The following is a 21,605-nucleotide window of genomic DNA, read 5'->3' as shown; positions in this document are numbered from 1 at the left end:
CCTTTCCCCGTTCCCTAAGAGAATTCCTTCTCTTTACCTCCGGAGTCACATCTTCTGTCTTAATGATTCTCAGAGTCTCCCTCACTGGTGTACCTGCAGTTGGCGTTTCTGATTCCTGCCTGTATGGAGGTGGACTTTTGTAAAACATGTCATCTAAGACATCATCTTCTGGGTCATTTGTTCCGTACCTTCGGGCTTCTACATTATTTTTCTTTTCTATGCATTTTCTTCCCTCACTTTCCCCTGCAGTTCTCACTCGAAACAATCCTTCAGTCATACTTGCGTCTCGCCACCTTCTCATTCGGTCACAATGAGTTTCGCGATCGTTTGGCCGTCCGAACATATATCGGTACCTACTGCCATTTCTCTGTTTTTCCCGCTCATGAATCTTGTCTTCCCACTCTGTCAACGCCTCAAACTGTGTAGGCCTAGGTCGCGGATCTAAGCTCATCATCCTCTCCCGTAAGTTCCTTAATATTGCCAAGTTAAAGGAACCATCTTCTGGAAACGCTAAAACTCCGTTTTCCTTTGTATACTTTGCCCAATTGTCTAACCAGATGCAAGTATGGTACCCATATTTCGCAACCATAAAGGATGCGGGGGTTTTCGCGGGAGGAAGTAACTGTCCTTCCCTAGTCACAATCTCTTTGTCTTTCACAAACCAATTTCTTAATTTGCTAAACAAAGACTTTTTCTTAGGTGAATGATAATACATCTTCCTTTCTTTCGTGAACCCTTTAGTCTTTCTACAACTGTACGATGTTTAGTCCAATAGCAACGCGACTCTCACTCACGCACCAATCCTGGTGCGTCTACGTCACTGTCACAATCTCCAATCCCTGCGCGACTCACACTAACGCACCAATCCTGGACCGTCTACGTCGCTGTCACAACCTCCAATCCCTACGCGACTCACACTAACGCACCAATCCTGGAGCGTCTACGTCACTGACTAGCTGTCCAATCCCAGCGCGGTCCTCCTGACGTCAGCAGTCGCTGCAGCAGCTCCTGCTCCTGACTCCTGTCTCCAGTCTACCCCTCCTTTACAAAACTACTCGGTAGACTTTGTTTTCAATTTTACAATACTTGTTAGTTACAACGTACAAACATCTCCATTGTCTGCTTCGCTAACCACAGAATAGCAAAAGACCGTTCCCACAAGAATCCTGTTTCTCCCGAGAGCAGCGCTTACCTCTGCCCTACTACAGAATCATTACGTCCGTTGGCAAAGTAGTGCATCCCTCTACTTCACCCTTCTATCAAGCATCATTTAACTGTTTTCTCCGGAATTAAGACACATAGTTGGAAACGCAATGCTCCTGAGAAATAAAACCAGAGTTCCGCAATTAACCCGATTGCTATTTCATTCACGCACTTTCACACGGAAAATGTAGTACATTCACACAGAATTCTGTCTTTCCTGAGAACAGCGACCAGTCTGTCCTACTACAGAATTTTAACACACGTTAACAAAGCAGCGCTTACCTCTACTTTGTCCTTCTAACAAGCTCAGAGAACACCTGCTACCTTTTTAGTGATAAGCGTTATCGGTATGCCAATTGGTTTCCTGGTACCTAAGACCAAAATTTCACAGGTAACCCTTCGCTATCATTCACACTTCTCTCACACAGAGAGTTTCACTAATGGCAACCAAATCGAACCCAGACAATGCGCCGTGCAACTTCAATTGTCACACGTTTCTCCCGTGTACCTACGGGCAACCACAATTCCGTCTTTCCCCAGAGCAGCTCTTACCTCTGCTCTGCTAAGGAATTCCCGACTTCCTAGTTCCTACCTCCCAGAAGCCATCCAGACAACATAAAACTCAATACGACTTCAACATATAGTGTTAGTACATATATCAATACCAATCAATAATCGATAAGCTATATACATGCCAAAATCATCAAACCAAAACAATAAAACCCATCTCTAGCTACCAGAAATACTAGTAGCTATATATACACACAAATCATTAAACCTAAACAATAAAAACCATCATCTTGCTACCAGAAATACTGGTGCAGTTTGGATCACTAAATCTCCCCCTGCTTCCACGGACGCAATGATTTCTCAGTCATACGCACATACACACATCACACGCTGGCGGGGCCCATAACAACAACATTCATTCTCTCAAACTATCCGTGCCTACAGAGGGATATCAAATCCCAAACTACAGCTGTTCACTTGGATAGAGGAAACCACTTCTACTGAATTACCCTAACAGTTCCTCCATCCGGAGGTCAATTGGATCATTTAGTTGTTATTGGATTTAATGACGCTTTTAACTCTCAAATTAATCAATAAACATTTCAAGAAATAATCACCCGACACAGTAATTCAAATAATGATTTTCTTTTTCTAATTTAAATGCAGGTTACATCCTAATAATGCAATAATATCTTTTGTCATATTTACCTATTCTGGCTAATTGTCGTTTTCTAAGTCAGAACTGGTCCCCAGAAAGTTCATCAAAGTTCTAAAGTCTCCGTCCTCTTCCGTCAGCATAAGGAGCTCTGATCATCAATAGCTCGACACAAAGTGGTCTCTAGCGAAGAGCAGCATAGAGTGTAGCGTAGAGTAGCAGCCCCTTCCCTCTCTAGACTACTAATATTTATACTAAAATTTACATATAACAGTAACATTTTCTCTATTCCCAGGCCACTGATTGGCTGAATTCGAATGCATCTCAATACATTTAGGAAACATTTTCGAATATTCTCATGTGGTAGAAGTTTCACATTAGTCGTATGGGAAAACTGTTCCCAGGTACAAATTGTATCAGTTCGTTGATAACCGGCTGAGTTCGATAGTTCATTTGCAATTTGCAACATTTGCTTCAGGTTCAGGGACATTGGCACCTCGCCCAGGATAGTCTTCATGGGCATGGTCTGACAGGTCACACAAAGGACACGAGCGAAGTCAGTGCAGGCGCCTTTCTCCATTGTTCAAATGATGAAGTCATGTACTTTAGTTAGGTTTCAGTCGGCGGCCATCTTTTGGTAGGCCAGAATAGTCAACTTTAAGCAAAGAAACACAAAAGCGTAATTAATACATAGAAATGATTAAAACAGTGTTATTCCCTTGCTAATACCCTTATGTGTATGCATTTATCTAGCCATATGCAACATCCAAAGCCGTTAATGCTGGTTTATTTAATGCAAATCACATTAACACTGCCTAAGCAACACTTATCATTTTAATATGCGTACAACTTAGTTCACTTATTAATTTTAGGCCATGCAAATGCATTCCCACGTGTATTCTCTTGGTTAATAAGGTTGATTTAGTACCATCACATCAATCAATTAATTATTAGAATTAATTATTAATCATTTTAATATAAACTTATATAAATGGATTGGGTATATAAAAAGAAAACATTTTACCCGCTCCATCACTAACAGCCCATAGCACCAGTTTACCTGCGATAGCAGCCGCAAAAAACATTGCTACAAATGACCCCGGCAACTATCGCTAATGAGATGCAGAGTAGGCATTCCTGTGCAAAAAGCAGCGACAACACCACTCCGCAACATTCTCAACGGCCAGCCAGATCAGCGATAAGATCACAAAACATGCGATATGGCGCGTTAGCAGCAAGAAATTAACACCTGCTCTTACCTGATGTAAAGTCAGACCACAGCCTGCACCAGAAAAGGGAGCCCAACCCAGAGCTACACCTGAAGGACAACAGATGCCATGGAGCCACTGATCATGCAGCCCAGACACCCAAGAGGGCAACAACACCCACCGCCACAACACCCAGGACCGCCTCCCCCCCGGTCAAAGACATGCCACATCAACTACACGGAATCATGTACCAAATAATCCGCCTGATGTAGCACAATCACATTTGGTGACATGCATGTGTCGTCACAAAAATGAGTATCACACATTCAAATAAACACAGAACAGAAATGAAGACATATGGCGGCTCCCCTCGGGACAATCTGTAGGTCGCAGCCTGCAAGACAAAAATCATGATGAGAAGGTGTGTCTTGTGCACATCAAAGGACAGAGAGAGAGCGAAGGAGAGGGAGATATAGAGAGAGAGAAAGAGAGAAATAGACGTACAGAGAGTGAGAGAGAGAGATAGACATACAGAGAGGGCTAGAGAGATAGACGTACAGAGAGGGAGAGAGAGAGATAGACGTACAGAGAGGGAGAGAGAGAGATAGAGAAAAGAAGAGAGGGACAGGGAGAGAGAGTGCCAACACTTCGCACCCAGGCCTCACTGCTCACCTGCTGACGCCGGTGTGACTCCAACCACGTGCCGGTATGTAGTGCAGTTCACCAGGTCCCACATCTGCAACAGATCCGTCATCTGAAACAGAGTCCAGATACATGAATGGCAGAGTACATACAATTGCACAAGACATCATCGCCTGCCCGCCCCTGCACACCCAGGCAGCTGCACCCCAGCCCCTCTCGCCGCCCAGCGGTGCATGTGGTGCAGATCGGAGCTTCCGAATCCCCTCTACTTCCACGGACGGAGTGATCTCGCAGTCACACGCGCACACACACATCACACGCTGGTGGGGCCCATTACACCAACATTCAATCCTACCACTCTATCCGTGCCATGTACGTGGGAAAACCCTTTCCCGTACCTAACCAATCTGCATATACCTTGAGGTCAATGGCATCAACTAGTTGCTTTTAAATCTAGTGAAAACCAACATCATAATATTCTTTATATTCAATAAAACATGACAATAAAATAACCACCCGACACAGTTATTCAAACAGAAAATATGTTTATCTAATATTGTATGAAAAGCCAATTAAATGCAAGTTCATTTCTCTCATATTTACCTATTCTGTCTAAAAGTCGTTTTCTAAGTCAGAACCGGTCCTCAGCAAAAGAATTTCTAGCCGTCATGTAGAGTCACCGTCCTCTCCGTCAGCATCGGGACCTCTGATCATCAGTTCGGGAAGAAGTGGCACTAGACCTCTCTAGTCTACTAATATTTATACTAAAAGTTACATTCCAAATGTTACAATCATATTATTTAAAACGGATGAACAGCGGAAATAATGTCGTCTTGTTACATGGGTAAAAGTTCACACGTATTGATCGTCTCAAATAATGAATAGAAATAAAGATTCCATAACTAATTTGTTACTTCTACGGATGTCTCTTTTGAATAAATTGTATCCCATTCCTGGGATCATGACAAGTTCATAAAGTCAGTATTCGGATTTGTATCAAATCTTCATGTTCAGGGGCTTTTGGCATCCATCCTAGATTTGTCGTCATGGTCATGGCTTTTCAGTCCATCCAAAAGGCAAGGTCACAGGCAGCACGAAGCGTCCTTGCAAAATTTCCATCAACTCGAATGCAGGCTGCGGGTGGTGGCCATTTTATAGCAGGCCACAATGGTCAACTTAAGCGAAGAAAACACAAAACATAATTACTGCACGGAAATGATTGTACAGTGTTATTCCCCTACTAATACCCTTATGTGTATGTATTTATCTAGCCATTTGCGACATCATAAGCCATTAATGCATATTAATTATAAGCGCAAAACACAATAACATCACATAAGCAACATCTATTTCTGTCAGTTTGCTCACCAACTTAGTTCACTTATTATTTTTAGCCATGCAATAGCATTCCCACGTGTAATTCTTCTGTTAATAAGGTTGATTAGACTAGACACGACACATCTTTAATAGTTATTAATTAATCAGTAGTACTTTTAATTATAACATGCGAAAATGAAACAGGTATATGGTTTTCAAGTAAAAACCCTACTCCATCAATCCCCCCTTTGGTGATATCTTATCACCACTAAAATCAAAACCCCAAAACTCAATTTAGTTTCCCCTTTTTGAAGAAATTCAAAATGTCTTCTTGTTTGTCTTTAAACCCTTGTTCCCATCTCATCTTTCTTTTTAGTTTCTATATACATGCTTTCTCTTAGTTCTTCTAATTCTATTTCTTGTAGATCTCTTTCTGGTTTCTTTTGTCTCTTTTTAACATTTTCTTGCTTTATAATTTTCTTCTTATTTCTTCTATATCTACAACACATACACCCTAGTCTAAGAATCAATAATGCAACAATTACACATGTTAATGGAAATAATACCTTACCAAAAATGGTACTACCTATTTTAGCTACAAAGTTCTTAATAGCAATCATCTTATTAGCCATTTTAGTCCAGATACTTTCAGCTTCCAGTGGTACTAATTCTTCATGTAAATCAGTAATATTTTTGATATAGACTTTTAGATCTTTGCTTTCGTCAGGAATGTAAGTGCAACAATGTTGAACTTTCAGCATTCCACAGACTCCACCCTCTTTTGCCAAAAGAATGTCAAGGGCAAGTCGATTTTGCATCGCCATAGCATGCAAAGCAACCATTTCAGTATTTACCAAAAGAAAGCCTCCAGCGGTGCTTGTTGACAAGCGATCTACCACTGTTGACAGCTTCCGAATGCCAAATGCATTCAATGAAATTCCCACTGCTGGAATTAAAGCTCCAAAAATATCTCCTACAATTACTGTCCATGTTTCTCTTCTATAGCGTGTTAATGGATTAGTTTATTCAACATGGTCTACTCTATCCATGTGAAAAATCTTTGGAAAGACCAGGCCAACATAACATGTACCAAACCAATGGTCAGGCAAACGGTAATAAGCCTTGTTCCCACAAATATAATACACTCCCGGAAAAACTGGATCTTCTCCTCATCTAAATCCCCATCCGGTTGCAATAAAGTATGTATCATGGCACTCACTAGTACCTATGAAATAATAATCATACTGGGATCTCTTTCTGGTAATGAATAATTTGCCTTTCTGTGGTGCATCTATTGCCATAGTTGGACTGGCTCCATCTTTCAATTCTTTTTCTTTCTCAATGTCCCACATTGTCTCACTCATTTTATGCCCTTCTGCTTTCTTGTGCATGTTCAATCTTCTTCTCTCAACCATGTCTAAAAAATTCTTCTCTTCTCCTTTCAAACTGCAAGTTAAATTGTTCCTAAAAACATATTCTGATGTTAATTCTTTAGTTTCTATAAAAATCTCACCTAAAGTGTTAGCTTCTTTTGCAGGATTTAATTCTTTGTTCATAGGCAATTGCCCAAGAATATTATCTACATTAGACACATTATAATCTAATTTCCCTAATTGATAGAATATACTAATCAACACACTACATGAAATTCCATACGTAGCCGGAAGATGATGATAAGTCACTCCTTCCGAAACAGAGGCAGGTAATTGCATACAGACGTAGCAATCCCTTACATCCATTGTCTTTACGTATTCATACAGCAATTTTGAAAACACATTGCTAGTAAAATTATTAATTGACCTATCTTTATGTATATGTACATTGCTAGTTCCAGTTGGAACTATCTTCTGTGTACTCTTCCCTATGTTAGTCCTGTTCTCAGTATGTCCTTCTAAAGTGTCTATTGTTACTGTAAAAGAGATCAGTAGAGCAAGCACGCTCCAAAGCAGCATTAACAATCCTGTACAGCAGCAGCACATCTTGCACCATCTTTTCAAGAAGGTATATCTACTTTTATTATTCTCAGTGTTAGCCATCTTGTTAATTTGACCGTGTCTTTTGACTTAGCCTCTTCTACCCCACTACCGAACTTTTTCAGGGCAGCAAGTACCCACCGGATTATTACAATCTATTAGTTCTCAATTTACTCCTTCACTTTCTTCTTTGGATCTACTCAATTTGGATTTTCATCACTTTTCACTGTTTCCTCATCATCACCGAACTGTATTAGGTCCTGAACATCCGTCTCTTCTCCAATGTCGGACAAGATAACTCTCAGGATTCCCACAGCTTCTTCTTCAGCAACCACTTTCAGTAAAGCCTCCTCTGGACTCCCTTGACTGTCTGCATCTTCTCCTTGTTCAGGCAGTGCCACATACGTCCTTTCTGGTGACTTATACTTCTGGTTTGGTTTTCTGATTCTTTTAGTTCCTTCAGGTATCTTGGTTTCCTCTTCCTTTGTTGGATTTTGACTTGTCACTTCGTTCACTTGTTCAGCTTTCGAGGAGTTAACTCGTGTCAATCGATATCTCAGTCTCTTTATCTTGTTGGGCCAAAGATCTCCTTTAGCATTTCTCTTTTGTCTTCCTTCTTTATTGTTTCTTTCTGCAAACCAAGTTCTCTTTCTCAGAACTCGTCCTCCATGTATCTCATTTTCACTTTCATCAGATTCTGTCTCAGTTGCTTCTTGTTCATCAACAGTTTTCTCTTTTCCAGCTGCTTCTTTTCTTCCAACAGTCTCTTTTTCCACCAATTGAGATTTCCCTACTTCTGTCCCTCCTCGGGTCTCCGACACGCAATCTTCTTGCTGTCTACTTGTCCCTTCACCTAGCTTGTTGTTGATGTTCCCTACACCTCCTCGGGGTTTTTCCGCAATCTGTCCCTCTCTTTCTTTTTCTGTCCCTTCTTCTTCAAGAATTATCTCAGGTGGAACTTGTCCAATTATCTCATTTGATTCAGGTGTTACCTCTGTTGGAATGTTCTTTTCTTTTCTTTCTTTCTTTTTGTGTTCGTCACTGTCAGTTGGAACTTCAGGCCCTTCTTCAGACTCTAGACTTGTCTCAGGAGTTTGCAATGTTCTTTTTAGAACTTCTTCTGGTGGGATGAAGATTTCTCTTGACTCACCTTCCCCACTTTCAGGATTCTTTTTTCTTCTTACTGCCTCACTGTATGCATCATCACTTGAATCTGATTCTTCAAAGTATTATTTTCCAGTGCCGTCTCTTGGATTTGGAACTCTCAGTGTGTGACTTGCATGTATCCAATTTTTCACTCCGGCACACTTCACGGCAGTTGTTGTGGTCAGAATGACTTGTCTTGGCCTTCCCCACCTTGGAACCAGGCAATTCCTTCTTCTGTGGACTTTTATCCTTAACCAGTCCCCTGGGCTCAGATCATGGGCTGGTTTCTTTTCAAGTGTGGTGGCGTCTTCTCCAACCTGGTGAAACACAGAATGAACTGCGTCAGCCAGGCCCTTACAGTAATCCAAAATCATGTAATCAGTTATAGTCATCAGCTTGTTGACTGGTACAAATGCATGTCCCATAGAACGTCCCATGATAATTTCATGTGGACTCAAACCTGTTGTTCTGTCTGGAGTAGACCTAATGGTCATCAGGACTAGAGGCAAGACATCGGGCCATTTCATTCCTGTGGCTAGGCACATTTTGCCAATTCTGTTTTTGATAGTACCATTCATTTGTTCAACCACACCAGAAGCCTCTGGTCGGTAAGCACAATGTAGCTTCTGCTGTACACTCAATGCTTCACAGATCAGACCCATGATTTCATTATAAAAATGTCCTCCTCTGTCTGATTCAATGGTTACTGGGAACCCATACCTTGGGATGAATTCTCTTAACAGTAGCTTGGCCACTGTTATCCTATCATTTCTTCTTGTTGGATATGCCTCCACCCACCTGGAGAACAAACAGACCACCACCAGGACATACCTCAATCTGTTTACTTGGGGCATTTCGGTGAAATCTATCTGCATTCTTGTGAAGGGTCCTCCTTCCCTGCCTATTGTTCCTAGGCTCACCACTGTTTTCTTTCCAGAGTTGAATTGCTGACATATCAGACATCTCTGACAGAGACTCTCTGCTATCAGCCTGAATTTTGGACTATACCAGGTCTGCTTAAAGGCCCTTATCATAGCATCCCTTCCCAGGTGTCCTTGGCCATGATACATCCTTGCCATTGTTGATAGCATGCTATTTGGCATGACTGGTCTTCCATCCCTATAGACCCACACATGATCTTTTTCTCTTGGTGCACAACCTGCTTTCACCCAATCTTTCATTTCCCCATCTCCTGCCTCATCCTGTAACTGCTTCACTTCCTCCCATGTTCCCATCTCATTAGTAAACATTAAGGAACAAGAAGACATTTCTCTTTCTTTGCTTCGATTAATGGAATGATTGTTCCTTGCACAATATTGTGCAATGTCATTTGCAAATTTGTTCCCAACGGTGACAAAATCATCACCTTGACCATGAGCAGCACATTTCACAACTGCTAGTTCTTTAGGCAGCTGTATCGCCTCTAGCAATTTTCCAACCACTTCAGCATTCTTTATGGGAGTTCCACTTGAGGTCAGGAAACCTCTTTGTAGCCATAGCTGGCCAAAATCATGGACAACTCCGAAGCCATACTGGCTGTCAGTCATCACAGTCAGTCTCACATTTCTCCCAATCTTGCAGGCTTTTGTTAATGCCACCAATTCTGCCACCTGAGCGGATTTAACTCCTTTCAAAGATGATGCTTCCACAACTCCTGAAACTGTACACACAGCATATGCGGCACTCAGTGTTCCCTCATCCGTTCTCAAGCAGGATCCATCCACAAACAACACATGATCACTCTCAGGCAGTGGCAAATCTCTTATGTCCGGCCTTGGTTTTGTACAGTAATCAAGCACATCCAGGCAGTCATGATCAACTTCATTCCTCACTCCCACACATTCAGCATCAGGCAACAGTGTCGCTGGATTCACATTCACACATCTCTCCAGGCTCACATTTGTTGCACCAAGAATGACTTTCTCATATTTAGTCAGCCGACTATGAGACATGAACTGTGTCCGGCTCCTTGTTAAAAGGATTTCCACATCATGAGGTACGAATACCCTTACAGGGTATCCCATTATGATTCCCTCACTTTGTTCCAGACTTTTGCATGTAGCAGCTACTGCTTTCAGGCAACCTGGTAAACCCACCGCTACTGGGTCAAGTGTTGCTGAGAAGTACGCAATTGGCCTTCTCAGACGTCCATGTTTCTGGATTAACACTGAAAGTGCACATCCATTTCTCTCACTACAGTACAGCTCAAATTATTTTTCATAATCTGGCATTCCTAGGGCAGGAGCTTCACATAGCCTGTTCTTTAGCTCTTTAAATGCTGCCATTTGTTCTGGGTTTAATTCTAATGGGTCTTTCACCTCACTTTTTGTCAATTTGATCAGAGGCTTGGCAATCAGGGAAAAATTACTTATCCACTGACGACAGTAACCAACCATTCCCAGGAACATTTTTACTTCTCTTTGTGTCATTGGGGCCCTCATCCCTCTGATAATTTTAATATTGTCAATGGTCACTTTTCTCAGGCCTCTCTCAATATTATGCCCCGAATACTGGACTTCTTTCTTGCAGAATTGCAATTTGGCTGGAGACACTTTTAATCCTCCATCTGCCAAGTGATTCAATAAAGCAATGGTGTCTACTTCACAGGCTTCACGTGTTTTTTGATGCCACAAGCAGGTCATCAATATATTCGACCAAAACTGAATTTTCAGGCATTGTTAGACTCTCCAGAGATTTCTTCAGCAATTGATTAAATATCGAAGGGCTCCCTGTATACCCCTGTGGAATTCGGCACCATGCCAAAATTCGCTCTCCAAATCTAAATGAAAAAATCGGCTGGCTGTCATGATGCAACGGGATTGAAAAGAAAGCATGGCACAAATCAATTACTGTATACCATTCTGCATCATGGGGAATCTGATACAAAATCACTGATGGATTTGGCACAATGGGACAGCATGACACAACAATCTTGTTAATTTTCCGCAAATCCTGTACTATTCTGAACTTTCCATTAGGTTTCTTCAGTCCCATTATTGGTGACTTACATGGGCTGCTCAGTATTTCCCTTAACACCCCCTGCTGAATCATTTTTTCAATTATGGGTGTTATTCCTTCAATTATTTCAGGTGTCAGTCTGTATTGTGGAATATTTGGGTAAACCACTCCCTCTTTTACAGAAATTTTTACTGGATCTACATTTCTCATAAGGCCCACATCTTCTCCAGTAAAATCCCAAACTGCTGTTTTCACTGTCTGTTTCAATTCTGGGGGTAAAGCATCTGGATTAAACACAGCATATGTTCCCAAAGCCTCACATTCCCTGTTATCCATGGTCATTCTGTATAGGACATCCTCATCTGGTGTCTCAAAGGTTATTCCATCTGGAGTACAGAAAATCGTGCAATTAATCTTGCACAGCAGGTCCCTGCCTAGCAAGTTCACAGGAATAGTGTCACACACCACAAATCGGTGCATTTCTGAAAATTTCCCTATTCTAACTCTTACTGGTTCAGTAAGATGGGTTTTGATCTGTGTATTGGACACACCAACTACTTGGATTGCTTTGTCCGAGAGAGGAAGATTCTTTATATCAGCTGACCTGACAGTTGATCTTGTAGCTCCTGTGTCTACTAAAAAGGTAACACTTACACCATTGATTTTTCCATCTACAAATGGTCCTGCCTGGTCTATTTCTAGAGTTGCGCCAAGTACACACTCTTCCTCCTCCCTTCGGCACCGTCAGAATTCTCCCTCAGAGTCACTTCCCTCATTCTTCAGCCAATATTGGTATACAGCGCTCGCGCGTTTTGGCTTGATTACCTGCTCTTCATCGTAGAATCCCGACTCTTGACTGTACTTCTGGGATCCTCTTCTCTGTGACAAGGGTGGTTTTGGCACCTGATTCTGCTGCTTAACAGCCTTCTGCTGTTGCTGATGTTGACCACACCCCTCACTCTGCACCTGTGAATTCAATGATGGATTATCATCATTAGTAGACGGTGGATTCTTACACTCGGATTTCCAGTGCCCTAATTTTCCACAGTTGTGGCAGGGAAACCTTTTCTTTGCTTCTTCGATATTACCTTTCCCTTTTCCTGGGCCAAACCTGGGTTTATTTCCTGGGTTATTTGCTTGTTCAACCAACTGAGCTTCCTGTCTTTCTGCAACTTTCACCTGTGCCCACATTGCCTTTTCCTTCAGTTTCCTTTGCTTTGCCTCAATTTCATCACTGAAGTATTTTGCATGTCTCAGGATCTCATCAATCGTTTTGCTCTGCCAGTCTACGGTATGCTGCCTTATCATTTCACTGATCTCAGGTCGCAAGCCATACACAAATCTATATACAAAATGGCTCAGATCCTTGTCACCCAGATGTTCCTCTCCACTGAACTGTTTGAAAGCCAGTATTAGTCTTTCATAGTAAGCATGGACTGATTCTTTCACTTCCTGATGTGTTCGATCTATTTTAACCCAGTCTGTTTCCTTGGGGGGTATCTTATTTTTCAGGAACGCCATAACCTGCTCATACTTCTTCATAACTTCCGGGTCTGGAGCTCCTGTCTTTGGATCTCTTGGGTATTCTTTTGCGGGCCAGTCTATGACTATTTTACATTCAGCCCACAGGTCTGCTGGCACAATTATATCAAACAGACTATTCAGGTCGATCAAATGAGAACAACAAGAGAGCGAGGAAAAAGGAAAACTTGTCCTCTTCCCCAAAACAATATGATCAAACAAAATGGACAAGTTTCATGACTCAGAGCAAACTTTTTTCGCTGTCATTTGTTGAAAACAAAGTGAAAGGAGGGAGAGCACAACTGCTGTGAAAGAAACCCCTCACCCACCTACCTAGTAGGTGGCATGCTTCATCATCGGGGCCCAACTGGATTGTCTAGCACAATCCAGTTGTGCTACAACGCCTGAGATACAGCGGAGCAGGGTTTTGAGCAGTAAGTGGCGTGCTATGTGTGAAGTGTTAAGAGTTAAAAAAGTCTCTGGGAGATGCCCTATGAAAAAACTTTAATTATAAGGGTCCCAGGACTAATGTAAAAAAGTTTTGCGGGATACGTAATTAGGAATGTTATTTTCCTTATATCCCTAGTAACTAAGGTCAACTAGTTTCAGCCTTCTTGATGGTTCTAGAGGCTTTCGTCAGGACCAGCCAAAATTTATAATAATAATTTTGATAAATGGCCGTAAAAACAATGTACGGGCCACGTGTAAATATCAGCACACACCCTAAAGTGTGCTGTGAGTGTAGTGATAAGGTACTCACAGTAACTCCGTTTGAGATTACCTGAAAATGAAGAATTCATTTAGATATGGAGAACAGTTGTGAATCATGCATATACACTAAATGCATGCTCCTTTCGACTAAAAAGCTAGTGATCTCGAGCCAAAATGATTTTGTGAGAGTGCATGAACACTATAGAGGCTTGCGTGGCTACAATGTGCCCCACGGGATCCGTGAGTGAATAAATGCTGTAATATTGGGGCACATGGTGCACATACTCTTTATCCATTATGTGCGTGCCTATAGCGCGGTCATACACATATTGTTCGTAATAAGTAGTGACTGTGCAAGTCTTGAAGACACTAGTAGCTGCTATGCTAAAGTGGCCAAGTGCGCGTGCAGTATTGTAATAGTGTGTTGACATGGTGGTATATATAAACAAGTATTGTGTCCGCTGTGTGTGGCGTTCAACAGACAGACACTCGTGATTAAAATTGAAAGACAAACAACAACTAGATGACAAACAACATAAAATACAGTCTCACTTGAGTAGAGAGGTTGTTATGCCTCTGGAATTAGAACGCCGTATGATTCTCCGCTTGCCCTTAATGGAGAAGAAATGGCGAGGAGAGTTTGTTTGTAAACGCATCGCGTTAATGCACATTACCGAAAATAGGTTGAAGCGGTGTGGCATTGAGGGTCTAGACGGGACCATGGCTGACCCGTCTTATACTCACAGTTTGTAAGGGAGGACAGGTCCGAAGTACCTAGGGCGGCGATCGGTTCCGCTTGTTCAGCGCCGATACACAAATGGGGAGTGGTTAAAAGGCCGGCAAACAGGAAGTTGCGCAGTGCGGCTGGGAAGACTAGAACATCTTACATGCAAATGGAAATGGAAGAAATATTACTCGGTATCCCGTGTTCGGAGAACTAAGTAGAGGTGACACGAAATTAAAAAGAATTGTAGTAGATCTAAGGGTGGTGCAAATACACAATTTGAGAAGGAGAAGAGTTAAGGCTCCATACGGGACCTTGTGGGACAGAGTGAAGAGCTCCTAATTAATTAAATAGGAGGCATCATACGAGGCGATCTATGCCTGTGTATTAGAAGGGAGAGTTAGAAGGAAGGATAACAAGCTACCTATTAGGGCTGCGTGATGAGTTCTATGTGTAACGGTACTGGGTGCAGATCAGATGGTAGTTACGGTGAAGGGCATAGGGGTCTGCACAGTTTCAAAAAATGATGATTGCACAAGACTGAACAGGTCATATATTACAGACTAAAGAGAGATCGAAAGCAGTTATTAGATGTCATCAATGCCGATGTATGCTGTTCCAGGGTACATTATCGTTAAGTCCTGAAATATGGGTTGAGAGTCTATATACCCAGCGTTGTTCTTTTTCGAAAAGGCGTTCCTGGATGTCGGTTGGGCTGGGATCTAGTTGTTCGATTATGACCCATGACATGTCATTGGTGGTATGTCCCTTGGCTAGGTAGTGTTCAGTAAGTCTTGTCGTGCTGCGTTTGCAGCGGATGTTACTGCGATGCTCGCAGATTCTAGTTTTGACCTTTCTGGTGGTCATCCCGACGTATCGCAATTTACATGGGCATGTGATGAGGTAGATGACGTTTGCCGAATTACAGTTGGTATGTTTCATAATTTTCCAAATTTTGTCCTGTTCAAGATTGAGTGTTTTCGTGGGTTCGGTAAGATGGCAGATGCTGCAGTTGCCACATGGGTAGTGGCCTGTCACTTCTGGAAGGCCCCATGCATTCAAAACTGTACTAGGCATGCTCAGAGTCTTTTTTGGCCTGGTCGGTACTAGGCTGTCTCTGAGATTATGGGACCTCTTGTACGAAAATAGAGGTTTTTCCCATTGTAGTTTGCCTGAGGTTACAATTTTCCAATTGTTTTGTATCAGTTTTGCCACTTGATTGGAGATGGTGTTAAAGGTGGTTACACACGTGAGTGGTATGGTGGTTGACAAGTTCATCTTGGGTTCCAGTAGACCTTCACGGTTTTGGTTACGGGCTCTTTTTTGCGCTTTGTGGATAACTTTGTTTGGGTATCCACGGTTTTGAAGTTTTGTAGTTAGTTCTTCTGATTGTTTTTTGAAATCTTTAAGATCACTACAGTTTCGGCGCAATCTGAGGTATTGGCCGAATGGCAAATTGTCCCTTAGGGGCCTAGGGTGGAAACTCTGGAAATGCAGAAGCGAATTTTTCGCTGTTGGTTTGAAGTGAGTTTTAGTCATCAGTATTCCATCTTGTGCTTCAATTTCCAGGTCTAAAAAGGTAATTTTGGTATTGCTTATGGTGTGAGTGAATCGTAGGTTTGGGTCTAGTGTGTTAATCCAATTCAGGAAATCATTAAGTCTTTGGTTGTTACTTGTCCAAATTAAGAATACATCATCGATGTATCTTTTGTAGAACGTGATGTCTTGATTGTAAATTGATTGAGGGTTGAGGATATACAGATCTTCAAAATTGGACACGTACAGCCCCGCTACACTAGGAGCGAAGGTGCTCCCCATAGAAGTTCCGTACTGCTGTAGGAAGAGGGTACCCTCATATTCGAAAAAGTTGTCTTTGAGGGCTATTTCAGCACATTCCATTATGAATGATTTTGGGGTGTTATACTCCCAGATAGTTTTATCAAGGGAGGTGCGGAGAACCTCTAGGGTGTCATCTTGGGGTAGGCTGGTATAGAGGCTTTCAATGTCTAGACTTACAAGGATGGATGTAGTAGGGTTGAATTCCAGGTTGTTAATTTGGTTCAGTAAGTCTTTAGTATCTTTTAAGTACGCAGGAGTCGACTGAACTATAGGCTGTAGATAGAAATCACAGAAGCGGGACAGGGGTTCAAGCAATGAACCTATTCCAGAGACGATGGGTCTGCCCGGTGGTGGTGTTTTATTTTTATGTATTTTTGGGATGGTGTAGAAGTATGGAATGCTTTTGCCACCTGAGGTAAGGAATAGTGCTTCTTGTTTGCTGATGTAGCCATTTGATTCTGCTTCGTGAACCATGATGTCTATTTTGGTCTTGACCCTGTTAGTGGGATCTTCGTTCAGTACTTTATAGTTCTTAGGATCATCTAGGAGGCGTGTGCATTCTAGATGGTAGGCAGTCCGGTTTTGAATAACTATCCCTCCTCCTTTATCAGCTGGTTTGATGATAATGTCTCTGTTGTTTTTGAGACTACTGATGGCATTGAACTGTTGAGTTGTAGTATTGTTAAATATTTTGTTCTCATGAGTGTTCTCTATGCCTTTGTATATCGCTTGTTCGAATGCGATGAGTTCGGCTGGTGTTGTGTGGGGAGGAGGAATGAAAGTTGATTTCAATTTAAGGGTGGTGTCACCTTTTGCTTCTTGTTGTGACTCCTTATTCGGTGAGTTTTCAAAGAAAGCTTTGAGTTTCAGTTTACGAAAAAATTCTGACAATTCACAATGTAATTTGAATTTATCAAGTTTCGCTGTGGGTGAAAATCCAAGGCCTCTATTGAGGACCTGTTCCTCCGCTGTTGTGAGAGTATGGTTTGAAAGATTGGTTATTAGGCTCTGCTTGTGCTCGGCTGGGGTTCCTTTGTCCTGCTGCGTGTGTTGGCACTCGGGTTCTGGTTGTCTTCCCAGTGTACTTGGCTTCCTCGTTGGCGTCTTCCGCGTCCCCTCTGGCCTGATCCTAAAAAAGGAAACCGTTGGTTGGGGTTGCCAAATTGGGGATGGGGTTGTTGAAATTGTGGGTTCCAGCCATAGAACATAGGTTGAGTCATGGGAGGGAAAGGAGCCGGGTAATTGGGTACCATTCCTGGGTGCATGTTGGGCCATGGTTGTTGCCAGTGTGTATTTCTTCCTCTGCCTCTTCCTCGTTGTCTGTTTGTATAGTAACTTTTCTCTGATCCTGAGCTCTCATTACTGCCACCGCTATGTATTGAGGAGCCCTCTTCTGAAGATATAGAGTGGTTAGATCTCGTTGGGGTTTTGTAGTCTGCGTCAGAATATGGATATGTTTTGACATAAGAGAATTTTTTCAAGTCTTTTTGAAATTGTTGAATCTTGGATTGTGTAAGCTCTTCATTGTAATCTGCTATTTCTTTATTGACCTCCTCTAGTCTTTTCTTATATGATGTTAATGTGGTTTTGAAGTATTGTTCAGTTGCCTGGATCTCTATAAGGATCGCATCTGAAAGTCTTTTTGCTGTTTGGATGATCAGGATGATCCAGTCTCTTGTGCAGTGCCATGCAATTTGTGCCCAGTCTCTACGGAATGCTGCATCGTCTAGAAAGATGCGTGGCGCGTTAGTCACTATTAGGCCTTTTGGGGCTGTGTTGGAACGCAAATATTCAGTAAGTATTACCCCGTGCAATATTGTTCTGATGCGTGTTCTTTTTTTCTCAGAAAGATTTTCCCAATCGGCGCTCTGAGAAATTGTTTGTGCCACGTTGAAGTCAGCTAATAAAGGAGTAGCTGCTAAGATATTGTTGACATCCTCGTCAGTGAACGTGAGTCCTGCATTTTCTGCCATGGTGTGTCAGAAGCTATTGCTTGTGCTTGTCATATGAATAAGAAACCAGATGGTTGTAAAATAACAGAGTAAAATATTTTTTGGCTCTCACAGCTGTGCGCTGTAATGACAAATGAGAACAACAAGAGAGCGAGGAAAAAGGAAAACTTGTCCTCTTCCCCAAAACAATATGATCAAACAAAATGGACAAGTTTCATGACTCAGAGCAAACTTTTTTCGCTGTCATTTGTTGAAAACAAAGTGAAAGGAGGGAGAGCACAACTGCTGTGAAAGAAACCCCTCACCCACCTACCTAGTAGGTGGCATGCTTCATCATCGGGGCCCAACTGGATTGTCTAGCACAATCCAGTTGTGCTACAACGCCTGAGATACAGCGGAGCAGGGTTTTGAGCAGTAAGTGGCGTGCTATGTGTGAAGTGTTAAGAGTTAAAAAAGTCTCTGGGAGATGCCCTATGAAAAAACTTTAATTATAAGGGTCCCAGGACTAATGTAAAAAAGTTTTGCGGGATACGTAATTAGGAATGTTATTTTCCTTATATCCCTAGTAACTAAGGTCAACTAGTTTCAGCCTTCTTGATGGTTCTAGAGGCTTTCGTCAGGACCAGCCAAAATTTATAATAATAATTTTGATAAATGGCCGTAAAAACAATGTACGGGCCACGTGTAAATATCAGCACACACCCTAAAGTGTGCTGTGAGTGTAGTGATAAGGTACTCACAGTAACTCCGTTTGAGATTACCTGAAAATGAAGAATTCATTTAGATATGGAGAACAGTTGTGAATCATGCATATACACTAAATGCATGCTCCTTTCGACTAAAAAGCTAGTGATCTCGAGCCAAAATGATTTTGTGAGAGTGCATGAACACTATAGAGGCTTGCGTGGCTACAATGTGCCCCACGGGATCCGTGAGTGAATAAATGCTGTAATATTGGGGCACATGGTGCACATACTCTTTATCCATTATGTGCGTGCCTATAGCGCGGTCATACACATATTGTTCGTAATAAGTAGTGACTGTGCAAGTCTTGAAGACACTAGTAGCTGCTATGCTAAAGTGGCCAAGTGCGCGTGCAGTATTGTAATAGTGTGTTGACATGGTGGTATATATAAACAAGTATTGTGTCCGCTGTGTGTGGCGTTCAACAGACAGACACTCGTGATTAAAATTGAAAGACAAACAACAACTAGATGACAAACAACATAAAATACAGTCTCACTTGAGTAGAGAGGTTGTTATGCCTCTGGAATTAGAACGCCGTATGATTCTCCGCTTGCCCTTAATGGAGAAGAAATGGCGAGGAGAGTTTGTTTGTAAACGCATCGCGTTAATGCACATTACCGAAAATAGGTTGAAGCGGTGTGGCATTGAGGGTCTAGACGGGACCATGGCTGACCCGTCTTGTACTCACAGTTTGTAAGGGAGGACAGGTCCGAAGTACCTAGGGCGGCGATCGGTTCCGCTTGTTCAGCGCCGATACACAAATGGGGAGTGGTTAAAAGGCCGGCAAACAGGAAGTTGCGCGGTGCGGCTGGGAAGACTAGAACGTCTTACATGCAAATGGAAATGGAAGAAATATTACTCGGTATCCCGTGTTCGGAGAACTAAGTAGAGGTGACACGAAATTAAAAAGAATTGTAGTAGATCTAAGGGTGGTGCAAATACACAATTTGAGAAGGAGAAGAGTTAAGGCTCCATACGGGACCTTGTGGGACAGAGTGAAGAGCTCCTAATTAATTAAATAGGAGGCATCATACGAGGCGATCTATGCCTGTGTATTAGAAGGGAGAGTTAGAAGGAAGGATAACAAGCTACCTATTAGGGCTGCGTGATGAGTTCTATGTGTAACGGTACTGGGTGCAGATCAGATGGTAGTTACGGTGAAGGGCATAGGGGTCTGCACAGTTTCAAAAAATGATGATTGCACAAGACTGAACAGGTCATATATTACAGACTAAAGAGAGATCGAAAGCAGTGATTAGATGTCATCAATGCCGATGTATGCTGTTCCAGGGTACATTATCGTTAAGTCCTGAAATATGGGTTGAGAGTCTATATACCCAGCGTTGTTCTTTTTCGAAAAGGCGTTCCTGGATGTCGGTTGGGCTGGGATCTAGTTGTGTATCGGCGCTGAACAAGCGGAACCGATCGCCGCCCTAGGTACTTCGGACCTGTCCTCCCTTACAAACTGTGAGTACAAGACGGGTCAGCCATGGTCCCGTCTAGACCCTCAATGCCACACCGCTTCAACCTATTTTCGGTAATGTGCATTAACGCGATGCGTTTACAAACAAACTCTCCTCGCCATTTCTTCTCCATTAAGGGCAAGCGGAGAATCATACGGCGTTCTAATTCCAGAGGCATAACAACCTCTCTACTCAAGTGAGACTGTATTTTATGTTGTTTGTCATCTAGTTGTTGTTTGTCTTTCAATTTTAATCACGAGTGTCTGTCTGTTGAACGCCACACACAGCGGACACAATACTTGTTTATATATACCACCATGTCAACACACTATTACAATACTGCACGCGCACTTGGCCACTTTAGCATAGCAGCTACTAGTGTCTTCAAGACTTGCACAGTCACTACTCATTACGAACAATATGTGTATGACCGCGCTATAGGCACGCACATAATGGATAAAGAGTATGTGCACCATGTGCCCCAATATTACAGCATTTATTCACTCACGGATCCCGTGGGGCACATTGTAGCCACGCAAGCCTCTATAGTGTTCATGCACTCTCACAAAATCATTTTGGCTCGAGATCACTAGCTTTTTAGTCGAAAGGAGCATGCATTTAGTGTATATGCATGATTCACAACTGTTCTCCATATCTAAATGAATTCTTCATTTTCAGGTAATCTCAAACGGAGTTACTGTGAGTACCTTATCACTACACTCACAGCACACTTTAGGGTGTGTGCTGATATTTACACGTGGCCCGTACATTGTTTTTACGGCCATTTATCAAAATTATTATTATAAATTTTGGCTGGTCCTGACGAAAGCCTCTAGAACCATCAAGAAGGCTGAAACTAGTTGACCTTAGTTACTAGGGATATAAGGAAAATAACATTCCTAATTACGTATCCCGCAAAACTTTTTTACATTAGTCCTGGGACCCTTATAATTAAAGTTTTTTCATAGGGCATCTCCCAGAGACTTTTTTAACTCTTAACACTTCACACATAGCACGCCACTTACTGCTCAAAACC

General features: G+C 42.2%; 1 long non-coding RNA gene across 1 annotated transcript in view; it reads right to left on the bottom strand.

The window, feature by feature from the left end:
- Window positions 1-4,816: 4,816 nt before the first annotated feature.
- Window positions 4,817-21,605, bottom strand: part of LOC146822327 (uncharacterized) — a 110,346-nt gene continuing 93,557 nt past the window's right edge. Inside the window, exons 2-3 of the long non-coding RNA XR_014963258.1 lie at window positions 12,438-12,578; window positions 4,817-5,393 (exon numbers count right to left, since the gene is read on the bottom strand). This is a non-coding gene — a long non-coding RNA (uncharacterized LOC146822327). The remainder of the gene's footprint in view (window positions 5,394-12,437; window positions 12,579-21,605) is intronic.

This window comes from Triturus cristatus, chromosome 6 (genome assembly GCF_964204655.1).
Source record: "Triturus cristatus chromosome 6, aTriCri1.1, whole genome shotgun sequence".
Taxonomy (NCBI): domain Eukaryota; kingdom Metazoa; phylum Chordata; class Amphibia; order Caudata; family Salamandridae; genus Triturus; species Triturus cristatus.
The sequence above is the reverse complement of the archived record's forward strand: the minus strand, read 5'-3'. Positions and strand labels throughout refer to the sequence as shown.